Raw genomic sequence first — 5,764 nt, 5'->3', positions numbered from 1 at the left:
GCTAGTTTTTTTTTTTATTAATGATTCAATTTCATTAATGGTAATTAGTCTGTTTATATAGTCTATTTCTTTCTGGTTTAGTCTTGAGAGACTGTACATTTCTAGGAATTTCTTCATTTCTTCTAGGTTGTCTATTTTATTGACATATATCTGGTTGTAGTCATCTCATAATCCTTTGTAGTTCTGTGGTGTTGGTTATAACTTCTCCATTTTCATCTTTGATTTTCTTGATTTGGGCCCTTTGTTTTTCTTGTTGAATCTGACTGAAGTTTATCAACCCTGTTTATTTTTCAGAGAATGAGCTCCTAGCTTCATTGATTTTTTTCTATTGTTTTTTGAGTCTCTATTTCATTTATTTCTGCTTTGGCCTTTATGATTTCTTTCCTTCTACCAACTTTGGATTTTGTTTGTTCTTCTTTTTCTAGTTCCTTTAAGAGTACAGTTAGATTGTTTATTTGATATATATATATATTTTTTTTTTAATTTCCTGAGGTAAGCTTATGTGGCTATAAACTTCCCTCTTAGAACTGCTTTTGATGTTTCCTATATATTTTGGATCAATCGTATTTTCATTCTCATTTGTCTCCATGTATTTTTAAATTTCTTCTTTACTTTCAGGGAACCATTGGTTGTTTAGTGGCACACTGTTTAGCCTCCATGTGTTTTGGATTTTTGCAGTTTTTTTCTTGTAGTTGATTTCTAGTCTCATAGCATTGTGATTGGGAAAGCTTTTGATATAATTTCAGTGTTCTTAAATTCATGAAGTCTTGTTTTGTGACCTCACCCATGATCTATCTTGGAGAATGTTCCATGTACACTTGAAAATAATGTATATTCTGCAGCTTTTGGATGGAATATTCTCTCTATTTCTATTAAGTTTATCTGCTTACTTCTTTAATTGATTTTCGGTCTGGATGATGTGTCCATTGATATAAGTTGGGTGTTAGAATCCCCTACTATTGTTGTATACTGTCAGTATCTTCTTTTATGTCCATTAATATTTGCCTTGTATATTTAGGTTCTCCTATGTTGGGTGCATATATATTTATAATTATTATATTTTCTTCTTGGCTAAATCTCTTAATCATAATGTAATGTCCTTCTTTGTTTATTATAGCTGTTTTTTTTTTGAAGTCTATTTTGTCTAATATAAATATTACTCTACTGGCTTTATTTTATTCCCATTTGCATGGAATACCATTTTCTATCATGTCTTTCAGTATGTGTGAGATGGAGTTGTCTCTTATAGGCAGCATGCATACAGGTGTTGTTTTTGTGTCTATTCAATCACTCTATGACTTTTAATGGGAATAACAATCCATTTATATTTAAAGTAGTTGTTCATATGTATGTAGTTATTGCCATTTTGTTAATTGCTTTGTGGTTATTTTTGTAGTCCTTTTCTTGCTTTCCTCTTCTTTTTCTCCCTTCTGTTATGATTTGATGACTGTCTTCAGTGTTTAGATACCTTTCTGTCTTTTTTGTGTGTATCTGCTATAGAGATGTACTTTGTGTTTGGTTGTTGCTATTCAGTTGCTAAGTCATGTCTGACTCTTTGTGACCCCATGGACTGCAGCATCCCAGGCTCCTCTGTCCTCCACTATCTCCTGGAATTTGCTCAAATTCATGTCCATTGAGTCAGTGATGCTATCTAACCATTTCTTCCTCTGCCAACCCATTCTCCTCCTGCCTTCAATCTTTCCCAGCATCAGGGTCTTTTCCAATGAGTCAACTCTTTGCTTCATGAGGCCAAAGTATTGGAGCTACAGCTTCAGCATCAGTCCCTCCAGTGAATATTCAGGGCTGATTTCCATAAGGACTGACTGGTTTGATGTCCTTGCTGTCCAAGGGACTTTCAAGTATCTTCTCCAGCACCAAGTGTTCTGTAAATCATTGTAATTTTGATGTGTCTGTGAGAGACAGTGAGCTCATTGTCTTTCTACTCCACCATCTTGGCTGATCTCTCTATGCATTTTAATATTTTAAATAACATAACATCTTTTAAAAATTATAAAATATTCATAAAATTGTTTAAAATATTTATAAAATTTAATGAGTACTTCAAATAACTGCTTTTTTAACTGAGTTTTTTACACTTCATACGATTAGGAAGACTCCAAATTACCAATTATATTTCAATTATAAACCTTATTTGAGATATGCAATTATCTGCCTATGTACACACATACATATACACACATACTCACACACACACACAAAAATAACAGTGTTTTAGATTTTCTACCTGGAACATTGGTAGGTGAAGAACTGAGTAGTAGAATTTTCCCTCAAGTGTTCTGATGTAGCTGATCCCAGCCAGATGTTCTGTCTGCACTGCAACCTACTGTACCTAAGGGGGTAATAAATATGAAGTGATGCACTGCCCAATTTAGTTCTTCTGAGGCTCATATTCTTAAGAAGAGTATATAGCTGGTCTTGTTACATTGTTAAAGTCAATGGAAGTTTTGCTGACAAATCAGCAAAAAACACCAGTAGCTTATAAGTCTCAGCCAGTATATAAACATACATGAAATATATTTGAAAAATATAAAAAATTCTTTTTATTTTAGCAATGAAAAAATAGGTTTTCATTAGACAAAAACTGGCAAGTTTCTTCTGATCTATTTATAATTGCCTAAAAGTTATTTTAATGTCCTCAGATATCTATATAGATATAATATATAAATGTCTTATATGAGTAACATGGAACTCAGTTCTCTTTTTATTTCTGGCATCTGTATTTTCTGTTCATTTAAATGTTTTCTTGTTATGAAATGCCAACCAATCAATCACATTGGCCTGGTTTATAATAGCTATAAGGGTGCCATATAAGTGCAAAAACAATATGAGAAAAAACAATAAAATGTGTGCATTAGGAAATTTAAAAATCATGTTTAAAATGCTACTATGCTATAGGTAGACTTATGAAATCTTTGAAAATAATAGGACCTATTGGGTCAGAAATAAAAACCCAAAGAAGTACTGAACTCCAGATGGTAGATGTTTCAAAGCAGAATGCTGTAGTTACTTCCCAGTAATTTATAACAACTATCTTTGCCATCATCCCCACCAACATATTCATTTCAGAGTAAGAAGTTGACATTGGGCTTCCCTGGTGGCTCAGATGGTAAAGAATTCACCTGCAGTGCAGGAGACCTGGGTTCGATCCCTGGGTTGGGAAGATACCCTGGATGAGGACCTGGCAACCCACTGCAGTATTCTTGCCTGGAGAATCCCCATGGACAGAGGAGCCTGGCGGGCTACAGTCCAAGAGTCATACATGACTGAGCAACTAAGCACAGCACATGAAGTTGACATTACTCTTCAAACTTGGAAGCAAAAGACAAGCAGGCAGCTCCTTCAAGGTTAGATTTTAACATACAGTCATCTCAAAACAAGAGTATTGCTATAGTTAGTGACAAGTATGAACTATGGAATTTAGGATTATAGTCAAAAGTATTTGCTTAATGACTTCTCTGGCTATGGGTCTGAATTTCACTCACTTTTGGGAGAACCAGTTGTTTTAAAATAAATTCTATAAATTATTTCTTAGAGGTAAATTTTCTCTTTGTGATTAAAAATTTATATAAAATCATAAAATTCAAAATTGTTCATATGTCACCTGGTAACCTAGTGGCTCCATGGTATAGCACACAATTATTGTAGAAAACCAATAAGACTTAAATTATCCTCTTGTCACTAAACATAGAGTTTGATTCAGAGTACGCACTGAGTTTTCTAATGTAGGACCTATAGGTAAGGAGTCAGCTCATATTTTCATTTCTTCTGCAACTCAATAGTATGGGAAAAGCACTGAGAGGCAGAGAACCTTGATTTTATTCTTATGTGACCCTCCTGGGAATTTTGAACAAAATACTTTAGGTTTCTATCCAAAGAATGATTCAGAGGCTTTGCTAAGCATGTCTCCATATTAAACCCATTATACCTGAAGAGAGTTCTTTTGGTTAAGATGTTCCACATCTCAGGCTCTTTACTTTTCTTAGAGAAACACTCAAAAATAAAGTATGGTGTTTTCTACATTTTTCTGAGATCATTCTTATGAAAATCATCCTAAATACCTAAGGTTGGTCCCTGCCTGAGGTTAAAATAGAAAAAGATAATTGTGTTTCCCTTTGATATAATATCATTCTGACATATCTGTCAAACTGTTTGCATACAATAGCCAGAGGTTCAATTTCAGGACATGGATATATCATCTTTTATCACAATGAATTAAACAGAAAGTGCCCATCTTAAATTTTGCTTGTTGCTTGTCATGACAAAGATATGAAGAATGAATCAGGATTTATTATCCCATATATTCAACATCTATCTTAATATACCCAGAAAGAGCTAATGCACAAAGCATGATTAATACATGTACACCCATGGTGGATTCATGTCAATGTATGGCAAAACCAATACAATATTGTAAAGTAAAAAACAGATAAATAAATAAATTTAAATTAAAAAAAAATTTACACTCAAACAAGAAAAAAACAAATTTCCTTTCTTCCCTGCAGCACTGCTTTAACACCTCCTCATGACACATTCCTAATTCTGATGTTCTGTTTTCATGCCATATATAGAATAGGTCAATCAGATTTTCAAAAGAGTTAATAGAAACTGTAAGGTATTACAATAAAAATCTAATATAATCTCTTGGAGAGTTTGCAATTCAAGGAGGAAGGCACAAAACATACAGCCACAAAGAAACACACACACACAGACACACACACACACACACACACATAGAACCAGAAATGACAAAGATAAAACATACACCTAGGAGTATTGGCTGCAGAGATGCATGCTTGGCTTAGTCACTCAGTTGTATCTTACTCTGCAACCCCATACACTGTAGCCCACGAGGCACCTCTGTCCATTGGAATTCTCCACTCAAGAATACTGGAATAGGTTGTCATGCCCTCCTGCAGGGGGTCTTCCCAACCCTGGGATCAAATCCAGGTCTCCTGTATTGCGGGCAGATTCTTTACTGACTGAGCCACCAGGGAAGCCCAAGAATCCTGGAGTGGGTAGACTATCCTTTCTCCAGGGGATCTTCCTTACCCAGGAATTGATGTATACATGGGTTACATACGAAACTAAGTTAAGATTAAAATATTCCTAGAAAATACCACATTTAATCAACTAATCAAAATTTCTGCTAAAATACCAATAAAAGGCAATTTAAGAAATGACATTTATAAGCTTATGCAAGACCTATCATATATTTATAATAGATATTGTTTTGTGAAAATATTGGCTAAGGCTTTGATAAGAAATGCAAATTGTGAAATTCTAACATAAGTTGTGAAATTCAAACAGATTATCATTCACTAAAAGTCACTGCTGACTGTAATAAAAGGAGATGTTCAAACAATAAATGATTTAAGTTGATAATGAAGATGTAAACAGGGCCCTAATTGACAGATTTGATAATAGTAGGTCTTTCCTACTTGGATAATTTCCTGCCCTGCCTTGCACTTAAGTTCAGAGAGGTTATTGCTGTCATTGGGATTTCTATAAGACATCATGAAGATATTCATTTTAATGAATATTTTAAAACAAAGAAGAAACATAGGAGGCTGCTAGGAAAAAATAGATACTATTCTAGGTTAGTAAAAATGTCAAATGGGGAGTCCATTTGTAATATGCCAGAGAAGGAAAGTAGTTGTGTTTTTAAAAGAGAGTAAGCATATGGATGTAAAAGCATATTTGACACTTCACGGCAAATAGGTGGGGAAACAGTGGAAACAGTGGC

The sequence above is a fragment of the Giraffa tippelskirchi genome, chromosome X (assembly GCF_054371585.1).
Source record: "Giraffa tippelskirchi isolate mGirTip1 chromosome X, T2T-mGirTip1v1.2.pri, whole genome shotgun sequence".
Taxonomy (NCBI): Eukaryota; Metazoa; Chordata; class Mammalia; order Artiodactyla; family Giraffidae; genus Giraffa; species Giraffa tippelskirchi.
The sequence above is the reverse complement of the archived record's forward strand: the minus strand, read 5'-3'. Positions refer to the sequence as shown.